Source organism: Dermacentor andersoni, chromosome 9 (genome assembly GCF_023375885.2).
Source record: "Dermacentor andersoni chromosome 9, qqDerAnde1_hic_scaffold, whole genome shotgun sequence".
Lineage (NCBI taxonomy): Eukaryota > Metazoa > Arthropoda > Arachnida > Ixodida > Ixodidae > Dermacentor > Dermacentor andersoni.
In genome coordinates, this window is record NC_092822.1 from 79,082,447 (window position 1) to 79,107,102 (window position 24,656).

Consider the following 24,656-nt stretch of genomic DNA (forward strand, 5'->3'; position numbering starts at 1 on the left):
TCAAATGTCAGGGGGACGCCTCGCATTGGACGCTCACGGGAAGACTACAAATGAAGCTGTGCAGCGTGATGTGGGCTGGACAAGCTTTGAAGTGAGGTGAACTCACCCTAAAATTGATTATGAAGAAAGACTGAGAAATATGGAAGGAAGCAAATGGGCTGGGAAATTGTTTAGGTATTTGTACAGAAAAAAACATTGAATCACAGTAGGAAGTAGAACTAGGAAGCTTACCAGCTAGTATGCGACCTGTATGATGAGCTACATGGCAACGAATAACGTCAAGCGGAAAATCAGAGAGGCTGAGATAATCTTATGGGTGGTGGCAATGGTAAAAGAAACCGGCTATGAGTGACTACTTAAGAGGAAAAAATGAAATCAGGTATGAAGAGCATATGATTACTCATAGCGAAGCTCGTCACTTTTCAAAGGGAGATCAGGATCCCTTAGAGCACGCACTTATAAAGCTAGATCCGACAAGAAAGAAGACGCATGTGCTTACTGTAGCAACGCTACACTCTAAGAACAGTTTACACCCTTTGGCGTGCCCCTTCTGCCACACAACAATAACCGTCATCTGCCTTGATGCTTTTCCTTTTTTCAAAACGTCGCGCCCACTACTTTCCTGTCGGGAATGCTATCATGCTGATAATGCGCACGCCGTTTGTTACTGGGAAGTACCGGGCTCGCAGCGTGAAAGAAACGAAACGCATCAAGGCAGATGACGATTATTGTTGTGTGGCAGAAGGGGCACTCCAAAGGGTGTAAACTCTTCTTAGAGTGTACGGAAACAATGGAGCATGTTTTATTAGAATGTGACGATATTTGCCAGGCGGTCGATTTAGGCACCTCTGGCATTCTTGAAGTCGTTGGGTTCAGCGAGAGCAGGCGAAAAGCTAACATGTCCGCAATAGAGATTAGTAAGAGGCAATTCGAAGATTGGTGGAATAAAAGTAGGCAAGTGACATACAACCGAGGTACATGAAAACAAAGTTCCCAACAGGGGTTCAGAAAGTCTGCTACAAGAGATTGGCTGTGCAACCCACCGCTGCGTTCCAAATAGCACCCTCATAGCATCCACCGATCTATCTAGCCATCCCAGCCGGCATTATCGCGCTAGCAGTTCACAGTGTGTGCGTATTGCACGTGCCATGCTTAATTTCGAACGCGACAAAAATGCAGGTGCTCGTCTGTCGAGATCGCGTACTGAGCTGTGACAGTGTGAACATTATAATCGTCCATAACCTGAAGAGAGCTCTCTGAGGTGGCGCCCCAACAGCGTGCTGGCCACGTATGCAGAACGAGCCCTAACACCCACCAGCAAAATGGCTCCAAAGCGTGCACTCAGCGTCGAGGACACCCATGCCCGTAGAGCGTCGCGCGTAACAGGAGCGTTTTCACTACTCAGCGAAACGTGGGGCAGACAGCGAATATATGTATACAATGCATACATACAATTTCATAATAAATAGTTGAATTACGTGCAGCTCCATTAGTTTCTTGATGTTTAACACTTCTGCCACGATATAATTTGCCATGTGAGGCAATGATACTGCTCAACTCTCTCATAGATTATAAACAATGGTGCCCAACAACGCCTAAAGCAAACACGTCTCCCTGTGTGTTCTGTGGACTATGCGGACAAACAACAGTGGTGCACGCAGGGTAACGCTTAACGTCCGCTCACCACTCTCGTATTTGACTGAACGCTTAAGAAATTACACATTCGCCGTCAGCATCGCTACTAATTATCGTCCATCAAAACAAATATGATAGCTTTGCGTACATCGATTGCCACAGCGCGCTGTATCCGCATATTTTGTTGCTGGTTCATGATGCACAGGTGGGCTTGTTGTGCTTCTTCGGTCCGCTGGAGATAGGCGGCGGCGTCCAGATCGTCTTCGTCGCTGAAGTTCAGAAGCAAAGTGTTTCAGCGTCGTTACCTCATTCCTTACTTGAACCAGCTTGAAGCACGCCATTTGCGCTGATATCGCAGTGCCGACTTGTAAGCAAAGGTGACGTATACGGAAAGATGGCATCACACGTTCTGTGTTCGACGTCGATGCACACGGCTAAAATGTCGACGAGGGATTGATTCCGCTGCTCTTTAAGGCCATTGGTATGTCACCAATGGACTTATTGACAACCAATGGTCTGGTTGTATTGCAGGATGACTTCAATAAGCTCTGCCATGAAAGCCGTTCTTTCGTCACTGATGACGATGACTTCTGAGGCACCACGTTGTAGCAGAACCTTCTTGACGAACTTCGCTACTTTTGGCACAGATTTAGTTTCGGCGTAGCAAAGTAGCCCGTAGCCACGACAATTAACTTATTTCCGGATGCCGATGTAGGATTTAAGTAAGTTCGTCGTGATGTGCCGGAACGACTGCAGCGGAGAGGAGTCTGCATTACATAGCTCGTCCACGAAATTGTCTATCAGTCGGTAATGATAAACGAACTCCTTTGTTATTTTGTTCAGGCGATTATAATCAATACAGAAGGGCAGGCAGCGTTCTATTATTTTGTTTAACTAATACAACCAGAGACGTACACGCACTCTTGGACGGCTAAATAATTTTATCGTGTAGCATTTCATCCAGTTGCTGCTTTATGGCTTCTCGTTATTGCGTCGACACTCGATATAAGCTCTAACAAAGCGGCGCAGGGGGTTCCTGCGTTATCAAGTGACGCTTTGCAACTATTATCTGATTTAATCCTCCAAGGCGTTTAAAAGCCATCCTTTTATTACTGGGATACCTTCGAGGTGCTCTTGTGTATACGTGGGAAGACGGATTATTGTCGAAAGCTGATTCAGAAACTCGGACTGTAGTTGAGGCTTTGCAAGGATCTGAGAGGACAAATGCATTCCCGACTGCTGTAACTTCTGCCACGTGTGCGATGTTTGCGCTCTCGTTTAAGTGCTTACATTCTTTGCTGAAGTCTGCCACGATCGCTTGTACATTTCCTCCATGCAGTTGAAAAATTTCCTTGCGACGCACATTTCATGATCGGCCAGCTCGAATTGTTCACTCGCGACAATGTCTTCTATGTTGGTGGCTGCCTCTGCCCCGACGCAAATCATGGTAGATACTTCAAGCGAAATGCGGAGTTGAACTTCAATGCACTCAAGGTAGGGTGACTGAGACTCCTATCGCGTGGTATCACTTGATCCATAACCGCGTTATTGGCTTGGTTGCTAAGTAGATACCAGCGCCGTGTCTTCTTCATTCAAAGTCAAGACCTGAGGCATGCCGAACGCCTTTGACGTTTTCCAAGACAGTGTCATATAAGGTATTGTCCATGCAGAGGACCCGAGTCTTGCCTCTGAAGAACGGTTAAATGATTTCCACATCTACCTCAGGTAGTTTCAACAATCTTCGGTCCGGAAGACAGACCGAGGAAATCTTTCCTGTCAGCTTTTTGTCTGGTACAAGGAGTAGTAGTGGGATGCCTTTGAAGTCAACCTTCAACCGTCGCCATAGACTTCTCGTTTCGTTTATGCGTTTGCATTCTCCCGCGTTCCGAAGTTTCGGGAACTCCACACAAGGTCTGCTTCGCTTCGTTATTTGCCTTGGACACATCGGATTGCTGTATCGAGCACGAAGCTTTCTCCACAATGTGGGCCTTTTTTAAAACAATCACCCCTCTTACGCGCACTTTCGCGACACTTTCCGCAGAAAGATGTCTTTGTATTCGAACTCATTGTCTTAGTCCAGCAATCAGCAGCTCTGTCACCCCGTTTACCACAAAAAATCAGCGTGGCTTTTATTTCTGTTCTTGCCGCCAAGATATTCGAGCTTAACCTAGTGGCTTGTTATGTTCGCTCTCGTCTTTACCTTTGCAAAGGTTGACTAACCCCTGCGCCTCATGGTTATAATCACTAGCTTCCGCTAGCTTGTCAAACCCTTGACAATATCTTTCTCTCAAGAATATTGCCACCATCTCAAGGCAACTCCTCCGGAACTGCTCTTAAAAATCTTGTCTCGGAGAGCACCATATGTCCCGTCCGTTTTGGCTATTTTTTGCCAGTGATAAATATAACCCAGAAGGTGTCCAGCAAACTGTGCGCCGGTTAAGGAGTTATCGGGTTTCGCTGGCCGAAGCTTGGTTCGGTAGTCTTCCTCAGTGTATATTGTTACGGGGATGTGGGGAGTGTGAGTATACTATTTAGAATGTATACATAAGCTAAGTCAATGTGGTTTAGATGGCTGACCTGCAACAACACGCAACGACCAGCGTCTCGCGATCTTTTTCCTCTCTTTCTTTTATCCCTCCATAACAGGACCCCCGGGTGCTAAAGTGGCGTCTCGGCGCATGGTAAACGAAGAACTGCGAGCGCAGTATGCCTACAGCTGCGAAACATGCACGATTCAATAGGCGGCGTACTTGGGGTGGGCGAAACTGTGACGGAGAGATCTCGTAATTGACGACGTTAACTTGACGCAGGACTTCATAATGCCCTGTGTAGCGAGAGAGAACCTTCTGGGAGAGGCCCACCCCACGACATGGTGTCCAAAGGAGCACCGAAGCACCTGGGGCGAACTCAACATCGTGGTGGCACCGGTCGTAACACTCTTTTTACATATTCTACGAGGCTAACAAACGAGATCAAGCGACTTGACGGGCCATGTGAGCGCGATCGATGACTTCACGAGAGTACCCAGTGGCAAGGCGTGGCACAGAAGGTAAGATGGTGTCAAACGCAATGTGGGGTCGCGACCATACAAAAGACAAAAGGATGAAAATCCTACGATGTCATGTCGGGACGAGTTATACGCGAATGTCACGTAGGCCAGCGTGCCATCCCAGCCGCTTTGATCCTTGGAAACATACATCGACAGCATCTCTGTGAATGTTCGATTGAGACCATTCGTAAGGCCGTTTGCTAGTGGGTGGTAGGCGGTGGACAGCTTGTGCTCAGTGGCACAAGAGAGGAGCATGTCGTCCACAAATCGAAACTGTCGAGGTTCAGCGTGCTGGAGAATGACGGAGGAGAAAATCGGCGCCGTTAGTTGTGCAACTAGCCGGCAATGCCTTTGTTATCGCGTAGCGTTCGCGTAATCAGTAGCGATGGCGATCCACTTATTCCCTCTAGTCATCGTCGGAAAAGGGCCAAGCAGGTCAAGACCTGCGCGAGAGAAATGTTCAGAGGAAACATCAAGTGGATGGAGGCGTCCGACAGGTGGCAAGGGAGGTTTCTTCCGGTGCTGACACAACTTGTAAGTTGCGGCATAATGACGCACAGAATAGCAGAGGCCCGGCCAGAAGAACCGGCGCCGTACGCGGTCGCCTGTATGCAAAACTCCAAGATGTTCCACCGTTGATGCATCGTGAAGTAGTTCGAGAACGACTGATAGCAGATGACGAGGAACAACAAGGAGCAACTCAGGACCGTCAGGGTTGATATTGCGGCTATAGAAGATGCCGTCATGCAGCACGAACATGTGGCACGTGCCGTCGGTGCTGCTAGGTTGCACTTTGGCGATGATGGACTGTAAGGATGCGTCGCGTTCAACGCGCGTCTCGGTCATGTCAGTCGATGCCAAAACGCAGGTCTCCGGATCACGCGTAGCAGGATCGGTAGGATCCACGGGGTAACGAGAGAGGCAGTCATCGTCTTGTGCAGACGTCCAAACTCATAGTTGACAAGAAACGAAAATTCCTGGAGCCACAAAGCCCAGAGACCAAGCCATCCTGTGGGGTCGCGGAGTGAAGATAGCCAGAAGAGGGCGTGGTGGTCTGTAATGACCGAAAACGTGCGGCCGTACAAATATGGCCGGAACTTGGCGACAGCCAAAACTAAAGCCAAGCACAACGGCTCGGTGATGGGGTAATTTTTCTCGGGAGGTGATAACAGGCGGCTGGAGTAAGCTATCACGCACTCGGTACCATTCTGCTGTTGGGAGAGAACAGCGCTGATGTCGTGGCCGCTTGCGTCATTGTCTACTTCGGTCGGTGCAGATGAATTAAAGTTGGAGACTAAGAGAGGGGCGGACAGAAACCCGATGAGAGCGTCGAACGCGTGAGCTTGCTCAAGGCCCATGAGAACGGCGTATTATTCTTAAGAAAATTTGTGAAAGGCCGAGCAATGTCGGCGAAGTTTTTGACGAAACGGCGAAAGTAAGAACATAGGCCGACGAAGCTGCGCACGTTAGAAGCAAAACGTGGCACAGGGAAGCTGCGAACGGCGCGAACTTATTCCGGATCAGGTTCTACTCCGGATGCCTCAACGTGGTGTTCCCTTACGTTAATCTGACGGCGCCCGAATTGACATTTCGCGGACTTCAGTTGGAGACCGGCTTTTCGGAAGACCGCAAGAATTGCAGAGTCGGTTAACCTAGCTGCCCAACGTGGGGGAAAAGCTATAACGTCAAGATAACAAATGCAGTTGGTCCCTTTGTAGCCTCGCAGAGGAGAGTCCATCGTACGTTCAAATGTCGCAGGAACCTTGCATAGGCGAAAGGCAATGCCTTTGAACTGATATAAACCATCAGGTGTGATAAAGGCCGTCTTCTCGCGGTCTATTTCATCAACTGATATCTGCTAGTAGCCGGACTGAAGATCAATCGAGGAGAAGCATTTAGCTCCGTGCAAGCAGCCCACCCTTATGAAAATGACTGTTGAAAAGTTTTTGGCACATTGTTGACGAATTGTTGACTCAATAGCCTTTCAACAATAGCTCAACAATTATTGAAACCACAGGCAATAATTCAACAGTAAAGTTATTGGGCAGTTCACAACAAAAAAGTCGTTGACTAAATTCTGTTGGTATATTGTTGAATAGTATTGAGTATTATTGAGCCATTGTTGAGCAGTTTTCAACAATAAATTCATTGACTAAATTCTCTTGATATATTGTTGAATAGTATTGAGTATTATTGAGCCATTGTTGAGTAATTTCCAACAATAAAGTCGTTGACTAAATTCTCTTGATATATTGTTGAATAGTATTGAGTATTATTGAGCCAATATTGAGTAGTTTTCAACAATAAATTCGTTGACTAAATTCTCTTGACATATTGTTGAATAGTATTGACTATTGAACCATTGTTAAATAGTTTCCAACAATAAAGTCGTTGACTAAATGCTGTTAACTTATTGTTGAATAAAATTGAGTCACGAGCAATATTGAGTTTCGAAGTACATGTGAAAAACACACGCACATATGTATGTGTGCGTCTTTTGCACATATATGTTGCTTTACTGATCACTTGATCACCATTGCATATATATACAGGGTGTTGTTTCACGTTACTTGAACCATAGACGTATATACACGTGTTTCAGCTAACTTTACTCAGAGTTTAAAAATATGCCGATGCACCATAAGACGATGCGACCAAATGCATGTTGCTCACTCTTGTACGTGTCACGCTATTCTTGTATTTTTCCTAAGTAGTTAATTAGTCAAGAAAATTAGCCATTCTGAAGGAACAAAGTTAGGCGAAAAATTCTAATTAGAAAGCTCTAGAGCACTTTGCAAAACGTCCTATTAGGCAATTTCTCACTTTCTATCTATTAAGTGTTAGTGTTTTTCAGCTTACTGCGGATGCCCGTGAAATAGTAAAAATATCACCTGACATATCCGCTTGCGCGCCGTGCTTGCAGCGCTCCCAAACGAGCATACCATCGAGCAGGGTGTGTTCCCGCTTAAAAGGCGACCGGGCAGTGACGAAGGCGTTGGCTGTGGTATTGACGCCAGCGACGTGCTTCCCTCGCTGCGGTTCATGATGGCGATAAGCAGACGGGTGTTCACACCGGTTAAATGGTATGTTTTCGTTTGTGCGCAGAAGGCTTAGGAGCAGTGCAATCACGACTCGCAGGCGGGCATATGTCACGTGGTGCTTTTTCTATTTCGCGAGCATCCGCAGTAAGCTGAAAAACAATAATACTTAACAGATAGAAAGGCAGAAACTGTTTATTCGGACGTGTTGCGAACAGCTCTGCAACTTTCTAATTGGAATTTCTTCCCTAACTTCCTTGCTTCAGAAGTTGGTTAATTATGCTTGACTAATTAGCTAATTAAGCAAGAATACACAAATAGCGCGACACGCTACATACCAAAGGGAGCAACATGCATTTAGTCGCGTCGTCATAGAGTTTACAGTCGGCCTAAAGTTAGCAGAAACATCCTGCATATATATATATATATATATATATATATGCAGTTTGAGAAGACAAACGTCCCTACAAGCAGTGACAAACAACCGATGATTGGACGCATCCTGCATTTCCATCGGCGTCCATTATAAAGGGCCAGTGCCCTGGCTGTGTGTTAGGAAACGGCATTGCATGCCTCCATGTTAAATATGGTCAAGGTGGCGGAGAACGTTAACAAAATTCAAGTCTGGGGTTTGACGTGCCAAAACCACGCTTTGATTATGAGCCGCACCGTAGTAAGAAACGCCATATTTATTTTTGCCATCTCGGGTCATTTAACCTGCACCGAACGCACAGTACACGGTCGTTTTTGCATTTCACCCCAATCGAAATGCAGCCGCCGCGGCCGGCATTAGATCCCAAGCACTCGGGTTAGTAGAGCAACACCTCAGCCACTATGCCACCACGGTGGGTGCGGCGGAGAAAGGAGTGAACATCGTTTTTACAGAGTGCGTTTCGCTTACCCGTTAGCGCGCTATACAGAACGAAACGAAAAGCTTGGCCGATATGTACGACATGGTGCTCATATTTCACATGGAGGCCAAATTCTTTTCGGTGACCTAGACGGGGTGCTGGCGAATGTGTTCGGAATCTGCTCGGCCACCAAGCACAATCTGCGCTGCTATACGTTCTCGGTGACAAATCGCACAGCGCAGGAGCACACGCACAAATGTTTAAAGAATGGGACGACAGACCGCCCGCAGTTTGCCATGACGTCGAAATAAGAAGCACAAACAGCGACGTTTCTGTACTTTTCTGGTCAATAGTTCAGTTCGCATGGTTGCGGCACGCATTACTTTATTTTTTTAAATCCAAACGACGAAAACTGTGCGCGCACAAATTAGCGCGGCGTTTGTGACGTTTGAATTTGGCGCCTTTTCCCGCGCATGCCATTAGCTCCGGCCGGTGCACTGCGTTACTGCGCTAAAGAAAAGTAGTTCATCAAAGAAGCGAAGCAAAAAACTTTTATACACTTGCAAATCGCAACAATTGTTCAGTAATAACGTGAAATCACATAATTTGTTATCCAATGGTACAATTTGTGATAATATAAGCCTGTATTTGTATGAGTGTACATGTATGATTGCGCGTTTGCGCTGTTGATGCTTGGCGCATTCCGGCGAGTTCGTGCACGCAGTTTGTTTGAGAGTTTCCTGCGTTTTCTGAGTTATTTGTGTGCTTCGCTGTGACATCTTTGGAATATTCCTGCGTGTTGCTCGCTTTTTATGGACTTGTTGCCTCGAAGATCGCCATGATCGCCTCCGACTCAGCGACATCAAGGGTGAGTGAGTGTTTCGAATTCCCCTTGTTCGTCCATTGCGACGCGGTGAACGGAAGCGGGGAAATGATTTCAGCGCTTGCGCGTGTCTTCCGCGCGCCTCTTTTCTAGTTTTCATTCCTAGTACTATCCTTCCGTTGCGAGAATGGGTTGTACAGCACTAGATTTGTGGTAGATAACGTGGAGTTTTGTCCTGGTTTAACTCTACACTCCGCTTGTGGTGACGTAAGGCAGCTATGTGGTGCCAACTAAAACAGGGCATGTTGTACGCCATGATTTCTGATACGGTGTTCGAGCACCGATTGAGTTAGCCTTATTAATGAGCGCAAAACAATGCGACGTGAAACCATCCGATCTGTACTGTAATCGAAGATATTTCGTTTGCGCCACGCTAGTACAAGGCGTGTGAGCGAGCTTTCAGCAAAAGGGGGGGGGGGGTGCGCTGGGATTGGCGAAAGTGTATTCTGTTGCGCTGTTCCCTTCAGGATCGAGTGACTCCGCGGTGCTTCAAGGCCACTATCTGACACGCCGTGCGGCCGATGTTCGCGCGATCGGAAAACACGGAGGAGGCTGTCGCGCAATAATAATAAAGAATTTCAAGGGTGTACATGCGATACGTGAGATACAATAGGGGTGATGCCACAGAGTGCTGCGAAATCATCGAGTTATACGCCTTGCCAACCGCGTGCGTTTTGTTTTCCCCCAGGCCGGGCGCATTCAACTTTATTTTTTCATCTTCTCCGTTCGTCGCCATCGAGTGCTTCGCCCAAACGGCTTCGCGTAGGCGCTCTTTGCATTCACGGAAAGGCAGATTTCATGGCACTCCAGGTCCTACAAAATTGAAAATAATGTAATTTCGTGAAATTGCAGCTTTTCGCACTTCAGTAACTGATTTAACAATAGTTTTAAAATCAGTAAAGGAACGAGATGCCTGGCATATCTGCGTTGTCGTCCCACTGTGTTTCGAGGCGGCATGTATACGTTATCGGCAACATAAACATCAATAATTAGCATTGTTTCTTGTGACCATAGAAGTAGCTAGTTATGTCGAAAAGCTATTTTTGCTTTGAATCAGAGCACTATAGAGTGAACAGATTGAAAGGGGAGCGCATCGTTGTGAACTAAATCACGACGCTTTGCCACAATAATGCTTTGTCGAAAGAGCAGTTCTGTGAAATTCTTTCTTTGAGAGTAAGCAAAACTTCAGTAGCATCAGGTAGACGAGGAGTAAAAGAATGTAACACTGGTTTTATATGAAAGAGCTGCCTTTAATATGGGCCCATAACAGTTAAGTAGATGCGTGGAAATAATGTTTAAAGTAACTAGAGGAATGTGAAATAAATTTTTTTACAAGCTCACACTGCCATTGGCAAGAGCGGCCACACTTTAGTGTATTCAATGACTAGTCATTTGTATCCGTCCATTTATGTCAGCCTAATGGTCCATGTAGCTCTTTTGATTGTCGCTTTTGCTGCATCGTGGCTTCACGTTTTAATAGTGACATCTTTTTTCAGATTCAAAATGAGCCGGGAGAGGCCCCAGCTGGAACGGTAAAAGTGAATTCTTTGGCCATCCATTCTGTAGCGTCACGATGATCAAATACAGTGATACCGTGAAAATGTATTGCAGGAAGCAGAAAAAACAACAACATTGCTGATGCAACTGCAACGCGTTTGCTCCAGTGATCAATTGGTGCAGAGTGCCTTCATTAGGAGACATGGTGCCTTTAAGCACTCAGCTTAAAGACTTTGCAACTGCACCGGGACTGGGAGTGAATTTCATTGTCACTTGTGAACATATTAAACGCGGAATGTGCCTTTTTCAGTGTATATGCCTGATATGAGAGGGGCGTTCAGAAACTTAGTGTGGACATTAGTGGTCTGCATGAGTGCACATCTTTCTAGTTTTACCAGAACGAAGGTATTATGACCTATGTCATACAGCAGTGCACAGCTAGAGGTATCAAACCAGAACAGCAGCACCCTTTGAGAAAGTTGGCTGAAGAACGAGCAGTGATCGGGGCTTTCTGCATTTCAAGGGCCAAATTCCAAAAAGATTGATGCCGAGCTGGACGGTGTGAAGTGCCGGTCACCACATGCTGTAGCCAGCATGGCATTTTTAATCTCCTTGGCATTATGTCTCGTTAAGATACAGAAATTGCATCACTGCTCATAAAGAAATTGGAAATTGGGAGGTTGAGGGGAAGTGGAAGGGTTCCCCTCTGGAGCAGCCAGTGCATGCCCTTTGCTATACTGATAATCCTACCTTAATGAGAACCAGTGATGCATGTTAACCTATTACGCAGCCAAGTGCATTCCTTGTTTTGTATTAAGGGGACACTAATGACACCTTAAATGAATTTAAACTAAAGCATCGTCTTAAATAACTACTTCTGTAACTTTCTTGGTAGTTGTTTGATTATTAGAGAAAATAAAGCTCAAAGTTCAATTTTCTGAGTATCGCCCCAAAATCTTTGTGCTGACACCTCATTGTCACATCATGGATTCCAAGTATTTTTTCAAACTTGGGCTGTATTGGTTCTGTAAAAGTTCCTGACGCTTTTTATTTTGGGTTTATAGAATACGATGAAGAACATCTTTATTCAACATCTTTATTTGTAAAAAAAATTGCTACACCTCAACAGACATCATCAAAATCTATGACGTCACAGCAAGCGGGTGTGGTAACTTCAAGGCAGCACTGCCACCAATCTTTCCTCTTGCTGCTTTTACAGTTTACTCAGCCTCTTGTCACGGTATGAGTGAATCTCTTGAATTGTAGGAAGGTCATGTACAGATACATCTAAAATACATTTTCTCTTTAGTGCTTTCATGCCGTAGTTGCTTAGGGGTGCTGGCACAGCTCCGCTAAGCACGAGGTCACAGGATCAAACAGCCGCATTTTGATGGAGGTGAAATACAAAACTGCCCAGGTACCTTGCAGCCTGATTTGGTAAAAATTAGTCCAGAGTTCCCCACTAAGGCGTGCCTAAACATCAGATTGTCGTTTTGGCACTTAAAACGCCAGAATTTAATTAATTTAATTTTGCTTTAGTGCTCCTTTAAGCTGTAGAATTCATGATCTTTGCAAAAACTCATGCTCAAAGTATTCTCCATAAAGATTAAATAAACAGTAGATATAAGTGTCTATTTATATTTTGAATTGTGTGGTGATACGTGATGACTATTAGAACGGTGGTACAACGAGACAGACAGAATTGTAATACAATGTATGACGGCACGATGATGCACATCGAGGAAATGACTGAGTTTCCCTAGAGGTCCCTGACATGGACATCAACTGACTGTCCACAAACTTCTGAGTTCACTCCGTGATCTTGTGCAGCCTGTGCTTTGCGAGTCGATTAACTTAATTGAGGTGGTTGGCACATACTGTCCTTGCAGCTTATGTACATTTCATATAGTGGAGTGGAATCTCACATATTACTTCTGCAGCACAGCAAGCTAACGTGACGTGTAGTGGTAATCTTAGTAATGATCTACAATCATGTCCCTCTTTGAGCTCCTAATGCTGCTTGCCAACACAAGCAGCAGCAGTTGCCCAAGATAGCGGGAAGGAGATTCATTGAAAAGTGGCATATGCCCAGGGTCGCATACCCAGTCACCCAAGCTGTTCCAACGGTTGATTTTGAACTCTTCCCTCAACATAGCAGCCCAATCTCCCCATTAGACCATGGACTACCTATTGACACAAATGGATGGGAAAATAGAGACAAACACCTGAAAATATGAAGTATCCTAAGAATGGTAATCACAATAAATAGTACTAGATGTGCATTAGCGCAAGCTCTTGGGCCAGTTGGTGCATGATGAACTTGAAAAAGGGGGGTGCCAGCAAAACAAAGGACGCGCACACACGTAAAAGGCGTTAGACAGGGACGGACGCTGGTCCGTCCCAACGTCCGTCCCTGTCTAATGCCGTTTCCTTGTGTGCGTGTCATTTATGTTTCGCTGGTACTCCCCTTTTTCAAGTACTAGATGTTTGGATACTTTGGTTTATTATTCTTGTTTGTGCTGGATTGTTTTTCTGAAACATGTGGCGTCCAGACAGCATAAGAAGCTTGTAAGAAGTCAAGTTTAGCAATCTAGATTTGCAACAGGTACTTTTGTAATTTATTTGCAGTAGGGCTGTTGTGTGAATGTGCTTGAAAGGCTTAAAACTGTTTTACTAACATTTACTTAAACATGCAGGTTCACATAGGTTGAAGGAGTGCACATTGAGAAGGTTATCCTGGCACAGTTTACCATGGCCTGCCATGGTGGACCAGGAAAGTTTGCAAGGGCCTTGCTTCACCATGTGTTCACAGAGGAGGAGCTCATGGGCCATTTGGGCTTTGGAAATAACACCAAGGGGCAAAAAAGGCTCTTGACCCCACCAGGGTCAGTGCTGTTATAGGCAAGTACCATATATCCTTTCTGGTTGCATTTTTACATTCACATTTTTCTCTAAAATTATGAACTTGCCATTGGCATAACAAACGACTTTCAAGTAGCCCGTGTGTGCAGTTGTGTGCGACAATAGCCTACTATTTGGAATGACTGTTCGTACGATCTTAAGTGCGTAATGCCGCCATACGCAAATGCTTCTAAAATTTAAAAGCTGCCTTCACTGCTGAAAGTTTTTAGTGGCTCCACCACATAAAATGAGCTGCATTTGCGCATTAGCAGTGTTACTTGGCTGTCATTGCAAGGAATAGTTGTCTGTGAAGCATGCTCCGCATCTATTGGCATGGAGGACATGTTTAGTTAGCCTGAAAATGTTATTCTAATACGCGAATTGCGGAGAAGGTATGCTCAAGTGTGGTTACTGCTCAGCTCGAGCAGGAGCATGTTCACCAAATTGCAAAAGTCAAAACAGCTCTCCAGGTTCTGAGATGTGAAACAGTAGTTTCACCAATTTTAACAGACCACATCGAATTAAGGTTGCTCCTATATTCAAGGAGGTCCATGTGATGCCAGACAGCAGCCTTTTAGCAGAGGGAACCTGAGTGGTGTGGCAATTTTCTTTTGGTTGTTTCAATCAAAGAAACAACAGGGACAGAGTTGCAAGCATTGCTGTCAACAGTACTACGTTTAGTGGGCGCTTACTCATTCTAAGCACTTAACCTATGACTCGTATTTATTAACGCACACTTTATCACTTTGTATTCTAAGATATGAAAAAAATATTTATGTGTATTCTAAGATATGAAAAAAATATTTATGTGGCTTTTCCCCATATACTTCAATAAATTGAGAATAGGCTCTTGGGGCCTAATGTATAAAGCTTCTTACAGACCATCGGACATGTCCACTACTCCCATTCTGAAATTGTTAGAATTGATTCCTGCTTCCTTACTTCACCAACCTGTTAACAGGGTTATTATGAACCATTGCCAAGTAGATTATGGGCTTAAATTAATCAAAAAGATGAATGGGCTTTTATGTCGCTCTTGTTTAGCCCGTTGAGGATCACATTTTGGGGAGAAATATGCCTCTCTAATTTAGGAGTTATATATTTTTTGTGGCGTGCAAATGCTCAAAACTTTCGAATTGAATAGTGTCCTATTCAATTTAGTCTTTGAATGGTCACTATTTGTAAATGCGAGTATTCTAATATTTCGAAACACCAATAAAACATGAAATTTGAGCCAAAGTACGGTAAATTTTCACCTCCAATAACATAGTGTAGACATAAAACGTAACAACTTGTAATAGCAGACCAGGCTACGTTACTTCAGTAGCTGTACTTTAGAGGCTGTACAGCAATCATTTATGCTTACTGAAGAGTCCTGTGCATGTGAAGAAACTTTCTGCGGCTCCATTTGTGCTTTTAATAAACAGCTTTTCATAACATAATGACAGAAACTTGCTAACTTTAATAATACTAGGATGTGAGCCTCATCTTACATTAATTGTGATATCAGCTGTTCATTATTCAGAAACTATCCATTATTTGATTTGCTTCTAGCATTATTCGGTTCAGCCTCAAAAATCACTTTTCGCGCACCCTTAATATTTTTATTACAGATTTAAGTTCTTCAGAGTGACATTCCGAGAAAATAAACTGGTAAATAACATTTTTAAATAACAATAAAGTGGCAATACCATTTCAGTATTTGCAGTTTTACATGTTTTATTTTTTTATGCAGGATAAAGCAACATAATTTTTTTGTGTAATGAAACTTACAAAAAACTTGTGGCAACACTCCCAAATTACTGCAATGACAGACACCAAGGAGCTAGATGAAAAATCAGTTTTGGAGAAACCCAAGGAGCGACAGCACTATAAGAATATTTTCTAGAAGTTTCAGAAGGTTGCAGCACCTCCAGTGGGATGCTAGGCAACACTTTGTTCTGAAAAGGCAAATTTTTATTAGAACGTTCCATCACAGCCACAGATGTACGGCAGTGAAACCTAAAAGGGTTAAAGAAGTCAGTCCTATCGCATATGGCTCTTAAAAGACGGCATTTCTTCGTCTCTGTCACATTCTGCATGTGTCATGCTAAGCAGCTTGGTGCACTACACGGAATCCTCATTATAACAGTAATTCAGTCGTCGAGGCAGAAAACATACTTCACTGTAAGCAGTGTCTTCTTTAATGTAGAAAGTCTTAAGTCATTGTAAGGCGAGAAGTACATTCCGATTGCATGTGAACTCAGGAAACCTAACATCAAATGAAGCTACACTCAGTTGTAGTGACATGACAGTATTGTATTTGGAGCATGGAAAAGCACAGTGAAGTGCAGCAAATTTTAATTATGAATGTTACAAGAAATAATTTTAGTTGTCAGTTCAGGTTTATTTATGAACGACATGAATTTGTTTCACCATTTTGTTTCTCAGCAAGCAAAGCTCACATCTTTGACATTGAGGATATTCATAGTTATTTTGCTACAGTGTTTTGTTCCTCTTTGCCCTTTCCTGCATTTGACACTTAGTGGAGTCCTGTGCCGCACTGAATAAATTTAAATGGTCATGCTGTAAAGCTGTACTCGTGGAAAGTTGGACTAAAGCAACACAAATACATAAATCAATTTCGTTATAACGAGGGCAGATTGCATGCCATTCTTTTGCATGTGGAAGTTGCTTTTTAAAACTTGTTCTGGCTTCTTGTTTTTGCAGGCTTCACGTGTCGCAAATTGCCTGGTACCAACATGCCCTATGTAAAGAACTGTGGCCTCGCTTCTCGCATGGGACCAATAACCTCTCAAGAGCCCAAGTTGGACAGCTCAAACCAAAACACAAGTGTTGTGCTTTTGTAACTCTCGACATTTTTATGTTCTGTGTTAGTCTCCTGAAGGGCCCAATTTGGATTTCTCAAAAGAGCTTACAAATGTTGTGCCTTTCTATGCCTTCACATTTTTATGTTAATTTTATTTATGTTAATTATGCTAGTCTCCTGAGAAGTCCACATTGGATTGCTCAATCCAGAATACAAGTGCTGTGCTTTGTTATAGTTCACTACATTTTTATGTTAGTTTTTGATATGGTTCTTGTAAGGAAAGTGTTTCCTTATTAATATATTTTTTAAGTATCTTAAGCCATTTCATGCCAAACCACCCAATTTTGTCAAGAACTGTTCCATTATGGCAAACCATTTCAAGTTTGCTTGATTTTGAGTAGGTACAATGAGAAAATTTGCTTTCGTACATACACATGAGTCATTCCAGGGCAACCAACCAACGTTTTTTTGACCATCACAGATATAGTTGTAGCTCCAAACTCTTGCTCCCCATTTATTTTCCTTCACAAAAATTTTTTTGAACTTTGGCAAAAATTTATTGTTCTTGCCCAGCTAAGCTAGAAGGCACTGATACACGTTTCTTCTGAAAGGGAAATTGTATGATCCAAATATTCAGATGGTGTTCATGTCAAGAGACTGAAGTGGTGTGAGTGCCAAAATTTGCAAAGTTTGAATTTTCTTCTAACGTAGGGAAATACAGAAGGCACAAAATAAATATAAAATCAGACTGGTTGACTTGGGATAGCTGCAAAATATTTCAAGCCTTGGAGGTTCAGTTGATCAGCTAAAAAACTGTAAAGTTCAAGTTTTTTGCAAAAAGCTTCGTGTTGAAGGTAAAAAAATTAGCTTTAGTGGTTGGCACAAAAGTATGTCACCCATCATTACACAGCCCTACATGTCTGCTATGCATGTGACAAGTAACAAAAAGGTATTATTCTTTAAGTGCGATAAATTATTTTTTATAATGTTCATTTGTGGATCACACATACAGCATAAATATATGAAGCCATATCATCTAGTAAGGAAATATTGTTAATATAATTAGCCACAAGAACTATTCAACAAACTGACTGCCTTTTTTATCATTGCGAAGGCAGGTGACATCTAGCGCTGCAGCTGCAGTCTCAATTCGTATTTTTTTAACATGAACGCAAGAAGTGGTTGCCAATGGTGTCTGACCACATCAGACTAAACATGGCACATATGACTTTTATAGATGAGCATGTTCCGGCTCTGAAGCAGTGGTAGCAAACAACACCACAAGAATTTGTTCGTACTCATGTAGGTTCTCAGTCCTAATTATGAAGGTGTTTTCTACTTGCATCGTCATTGGGCTTCAGGGAGCAGGGCACAAAGTGTCCTGCTCCCTCTATGTTGCATTGCACTGCGACATGCCCTTTAAAATGCTTTGTATAAACAATATCAGCGCTCTTTCTGGATTTACTGTCTACATAATAGCTGATATTTCTTTTTGTAAACTGCACGAACCATATCTTTCAGCACTGCAGGATTCCCTCACGTATTTAATACGTACGTGGTCTGTTAGAAAAGTATTTGACCTTTTTTTGCGAACACCTGATGAATATGTAACAAGTGCGTTTTCATCAGCCGCCCTTGAACCTTTGTGCGCATGCACGAATTTTTTCCTGCCTGCCAATAGCGTGACTTGCTGGGACGCAGCATTTGAATGAGGTAGTACACAGTGCTCTCGTTGGTTTTTTATTGCAAGGAAAATGGCGGAGTGACTGGAACAGTGCTACTGCATCAAATTTTGCCAGAAACTGGGTGACAGCCAAGTGGAAACCATTCCGAAGATTCAGACTGCTTTTGGTGACTATGCTATGAGCAGCACACAGATTAAGGAGTGGTACAACCAGTTTAAAGACGGCCACGCATCGGTGGAGAGCGAGCCACGCTCCAGTCGGCCATCAACATGCCGAAATGACCAGGTCATTGCCGAAGTGAACCCCGTAGTGATGCGGGACTGTCGTGTGACTATCCAAGAAATTGTGGAAGAGGTGGGCATCAGCACATTTTATCCACATTCCATTATCACTGAAGATTTGGCCATGAAGAGAGTTGCAACGAAATTCGTTCCCAAGCTGCTCATGGTGGAGCTAAAGCAACTTCGTGTTGAAGTCTCACAGACATGCTGGATTCCACAAACAGTGACCCCAACTTCATGAACACCATAATCACTGGTGACAAGTCTTGGGGGTATGTTTACGACCCGGAAACCAAATCCCAGTCATTACAGTGGAAGCATTCCACGTCACCAACCAAAGACCGCTAAGTGCGCATCAACGTTGAAGTGTTGCTGACTGCTTTCTTTGACTCCCGCAGTGTGGTACACCACGGGTACGCACCGCAGGGTCAAACAATCACTAAAGACTACTACAGGGATGTCCTCCATGGCCTATGTGATGCTGTGTGGCGCAAGATACCGAAGTTGTCAACAGGAAATTGGCGCATCCATGACGACAATGCTTTTCTCGCACTTGATTCAGACTTTTTTGGCGAATAACCAGACTCCTGTAGTTCGACAGGCTCCTTACTCTCCTGATGTGGCCGCCTGCGACTTCTGGCTGTTTCCCAAAATCAAGAGGCCATTGAAAGAAGCGCGATTTCAGACAAGAGAAGACATTATGGCTGCAACGACAGCTGAGCTAAACTCCGTTCGGAAAGAGGACTTCTCGGAATGCTTCTAACAATGGCAGCACTGCTGGGAGAAGTGACTGGAGTCCCAAGGAGACTACTTTGAGGGTGATTAGGTTTCCAACGCTCCAGTTATGCCAGTTTTTTTTTTTCTTCAGCCAAAGGTCAGATACTTTTCTAACAGACCTCGTATAGATAGTTTATGTGCAATGGCTGTATGGTTTACCTGGCCCACACCAAACACAAGCCTCGTTGCGTTAGAGCATGTGTCCCTTGGCAATAAAATGCAGACCCTAACACCGCTTCTCTGTCATCTGTGTGGAGACAAAGCCAGCTTTGTCGTGTGCATTCCCAGCCGGCAAGCTGTGCGCACATCCGAGAAAAGTCGGTGCTGACAAAATTTCAAAAAAGAATTTCTCGCATTTAAAAATAATGCCTTCTTTAACTTCACACATGCATAGCAGACATGTAGAGCTATCCAATAATGTATCACATATTTTTTGGCCAACTACGAAAGCTGTTTTTTCCTTCAACATGAAGCTTCTTGCAAAAGATTAGAATTTGTTTTTTTTTACAGGCGATCAGCTGAACCTTCAAAGCTGCACATATTTTTTTGCTATACTATGTCACCTGGGCTACCATTCTGTATTTAAGTTCTGTCCTGTGAATTTTTCGTTACGAAAAAAAATCTAACGGATTGCAATTTGACTCATTTTTGCCGGTGCCAAAAGCAATTGAAGTATTCAAATATTTGAAAAATTGGGTATTTTGGCAGTTGCATCACTTCACCGTATTTCCATGCACACCATTTGAAGGCCTTGATCAATACAATGTGCATTTGAAAAAGAATGTTGATTGATGTCCTCTAGCTCAGCTGAGCAGGAAAACTAAACTGTCACCAAAATGCTACAAAATATCTGGCAAAAATTAATAAAAGTGGGTAACGAGTTTTGAACTCTAGTAAACACATGGCAATGTTTCAGCTATATGTGTGGTGTCAAAAAAACACTGGTCGATTCGGCATGGAATCGCACACCTGCAAGTGCATCTGTGCCATTGTCAGAGTTCAGTAAAAACTGCATTTTACATAGCTTTGTAAACATGGTTTATTGCTATCTAAAATACATGAGTAAAAATTAATAGGTATAAGTCGGCTTAAATTTAAAATGCAACAAAAAATCTCCGATAATGGCAATGATGTGCCTTTCATGTTTGCATGAAACCATATCTTTTTCTGAATTCTTTCGTTATTTTTTTGTGACAGTGAATAAAATTGAACTCACAAAAGGAGTAACTTTGTTTTATTCCAGCACATCACTAATAGTTTTTTTTTTCATATAAAAATCTGAAGTAGTTAATGTGAATAAGTCGCTTGATATGGAATGACCTGCGCAGGAACGTTATCATGGCAGAAAACGCAACTGTATCATGCAACAGCAATGCAGCATAATAAACTGCTCCCATAAGCATCACTTATTGTGATTGCCATATTTCAGAAGTATGTAAGGTTTACTGAAATTGGCACACACCATTCAACCAACAAATGAGGGTTGTACAGTGGTCCTTTTTCAGTTTTACAGATTTTTTTAAAGTTGTCTGTGCCAGGTAGCATAATTTTTGTTCTTGAGCTGGATTATTCAGAGGTGGACATTACTAGCACAAGAAATGGAAACATTAAACTGATTCTCATAAATTTATTAATTCACTTAAACATCACGGCACATATTTCAGTTTGCAAATTGTAGCCAGTGAGGTTGAAAGACATATTCACTTGAAATTAATTGCCAGGATGACACCAGTTGCGAGATTTTTTCATAAATGTGAGAGAAATACATGGGCATTCCGGTTACTTTTGTGCTTCAATGCATAACAGTGCGTTTTGTTAACAAAAAAGTGCTACAGCAGTGCATTTCTACAGCCAGTTTGATGGCATGTGTCTCGTTACTGGTGTCATTCTGGAAGTTCGTTCTTAGTGGATACACCTTGTAAAATTACCGTCTACAATTCGTAAAAACTTTATTAGGAACTGAGTTTTAGAGCGCAGCTCTTTGGCGTCCGTTCCTGGGTTTCGCGTCGTCGTCGGCGTTGTCGTCGGCCTCGTAACCAGCTCCGCCCCCCTTTCATCCCCCCAGCGCTAGCAGCGACCGACTGATACCGCTGGATGCCGCTGACGCCGCTAGAGAGTCAAGATAACGTGACTGCATAGAACACCGTCGCCGCCATGCAGAAAGAGGAGGAAAGGGTTCCCCCCCCCCTGTTCTTGTGTGGCGGATAGGGTGCTCTTCAGTTGCCGACGCGCCGGTTATTTCACGTAGGCCCCGGCACGCCGACGAATACGTGACCACTTTCCCACGGCTAGACCTGGTTCTTAGCGCTGCGGAAGCGAGGGTATCATATTGTTTGTGTCGGCATCGGCGGCGTTGTCCCTGAAACCAACTCCGCAGCTGGGGTTGACTCACTATCGGCGTCAGCGGCATCAGTCAGTCGCAGCTATCTCTTCCCTCCTCCCTTTATCGTGTTGTCCGCTTGCTGCGCGCGCTTCTGCCCCCATCGTTTGCCGCTGGGTGTACACGCCGCCCCCCTCCCCCCTCTTCCTGCGAGTCTCCGGTTGTCAAAGCGCCGGCTCGAACTTAATTCCTTTCTTCGCTCCTCCTCCAATGCAACCCCTGTGCGGTGGCAATCAGAGAGCCAGATCGGTGGCGGCGGATCTGTATATGTGCACCGCCCGAGCCGAAATTGCCGCTGCCGTTCGCCCTGTGCGGTGGCAATCAGAGAGCCAGATCGATGGCGGCTTGACATAAAGACAAACAGCAATTTCCTAACACTTATGCGGGAGAACATCCCGTTCCTCTCGCTCGTAACGCGTCCCACGGCTGTGACAACCTCGCGAGGCACTTGTATAGATCTCGTCTTTGAGAATCAAGCATTGGTGTACCAAGTCGAACATATATCAGTCTATTTCTCCGACCACAAAGCTTCCTTCATGACTGTCAAGAACTGTTAGTGGAGTCTTTGTTAAAGGAATACGTGTGAAAAATAAAAAAAAATTCTGTGATAGCGCATACATGTGTTGCTCGATTTCTTTGCCTCAATCTATCGAAAAGGTGAAACAGCTCATTTGCTGCGCTCAAATTTCGCATTAGGAAGTAACGTAATCGTCGGTAATTTTTTTCTTAATCAGCTGACTATGGTGTCTTGATTTCTCATGCAAGTAATGTTTGGCACTCTGTATCTAGAATTGTGTTAGCTGCAACAGTCCGTGTTTAATAAATTCCATGAAACTTAAAGATAACCACCCTGCATATCAGGTCTCATTTGAGTGCTGTGGGCTCAAGCAAATCGTGCCATGGTAATAGTACCACTGGCTCCCTAATAGAGAAAGCAAGTACCTTTTTCGAGTGTCCTTATTGACAGTCATGTCAGTCTGCTTCTACATTTATTTATTTAGGTATTTATTTATTTATTTTTAATTTATTTCTTTTGGGAAATGTGTTTTACTTGAGGGCCACACACCCGCCGTGGTTGCTCAGTGGCTATGGTGTTAGGCTGCTGAGCACGAGGTCGCGGGATCGAATCCCGGCCACGGCGGCCGCATTTCGATGGGGGCGAAATGCGAAAACACCCGTGTACTTAGATTTACGTGCACGTTAAAGAACCCCAGGTGGTCAAAATTTCCGGAGTCCCCCACTACGGCGTGCCTCATAATCAGAAAGTGGTTTTGGCACGTAAAACCCCATATATTATTATTATTATGAGGGCCACACAGACTACACCTTCAGTATTCAATTTTGTTATGGTGTCAAGCTGCAGGAAGTTTGTACTGTGCAATAGTTTTTAAGAAGTTTCTGATGTTCTCAAACTACAAATGGTTGTACATTTACACAGATGTTTGGTTACAAATAAACAGTTCACCTAGAAAAATGGTTTTTGTCTGCATCAGTTCAGCACTCTTGATTTTGTGGAGGACCATTCACTCTGACAATTGAAAAAAGTGGCATAACAGTACTGCTAGCAGTTTTGCAATGTTTTATTACAGGCAATCTAGGAGCATGTTTTGAGCCCAGGGTGACAGAGGCCTGCGATACAAAACGGCTGTATTTAAATTTTATCCCTATCCTCTCACAGCAAACATACCAACGTGACATCAAAGGTAATTATATGCAACATAGCTCAGCAGTATTTTAAGGTAAGTGCAGGTTTAAACTGCTAAATACCCAGTGGGGCATAAAGGAATTTCAACATAATTTGTGTTGATGTTCAACAGATCTGCAACAATTCTTCCATGAGCTTTCAATATTGACAAACAACACATTTCAACAATACGTCAATGGGCTTTCAATTTTGAGACTGAACACATCTTCAACAATGCTTCAATGGGCTTTCAACATTGACAAACAACACATTTCAACAATACGTCAATTGGGTTTCAACATTGACAAACAACACATCTCCAACAATGCTTCAATGGGCTTTCAGCATTGAAGTACACCATAGTTTCAACGATATGCCAATGATCTTTCAAATTGAGAGGCCACAATGATGTTTCGAGTGAATTTCGCGGGCCAATTATCAACACTTGTCAACAATTTCCTCAATGATGTTTCAACAATTCCCCGATGATCTTTCAAGGTCATTTGTTGACGTTGAACAATGATACGTCAATAACCTTTCAACAATTTTTTTTGTAAGGGCAAGGCGTCATCAATGCGTGGTAGTGGGTAGACGTCTTTCAGGGTGATCTTGTTTACATGATGATAATCGACGCAAAAATGCCAGGTACGATCTTTTATTTTTTCACAAGGACGACAGGCGAAGCTTAAGTGCTGGCTGAGGATTCGATGACCCCTGTGTGGAGCATTTTGTCCGCTTCTCATTGCATGACCCATGTTCAGCAGGTGATACACGACAGGGACGCCGACGAATAGGATTCGTGTCTGCAGGGTTGATACGGTGGTGAACAACAGATGTTTGTCCTAAAGGTCTGTGGCCGAAATCCAAGATGTCGTGGTACGATTCCAGTAGGAGACGTATGTCTGTGGCCTGTGCAGAGGTGAGGTCCGGTGCAATCATCTTTGCGAAGTCATTCGTTAGGGCACCAGAGCTATGAATGGCAATTGGGGCTAAGAAACCACTCTCGGCATTCAGACTTTCAATGTCAAATTCGTAAGTATTAGAAACGTTGGCCAAGAACACGCCGGCTGGAAGCACGTGAGGGCACTGGCTGAAATTCAGATGCGGAAAAACGACGCCGCTATTAGTAATCACCACCAGCGCATGCGGAAGAGCAAGGTTCCGGTTAAAAAGAACGTCGATGATG

General features: G+C 43.8%; 2 long non-coding RNA genes across 4 annotated transcripts in view; one reads left to right on the forward strand and one right to left on the reverse strand.

Moving 5' to 3' along the window:
* The window catches only part of LOC126528286 (uncharacterized), an 85,408-nt gene that overhangs the window by 51,252 nt on the left and 9,500 nt on the right, over nucleotides 1-24,656 (reverse strand). The gene's annotated exons all lie outside the window — the stretch shown is intronic.
* Nucleotides 9,345-16,755, forward strand: LOC129384108 (uncharacterized). Of its 2 annotated transcripts, XR_008611886.2 has the most exons (4): nucleotides 9,345-9,441; nucleotides 10,953-10,988; nucleotides 13,650-13,854; nucleotides 16,564-16,755. It is a non-coding gene; the product is annotated as an uncharacterized lncRNA (long non-coding RNA). The 2 variants fall into 2 exon arrangements; XR_011890032.1 differs by lacking the exon at nucleotides 10,953-10,988.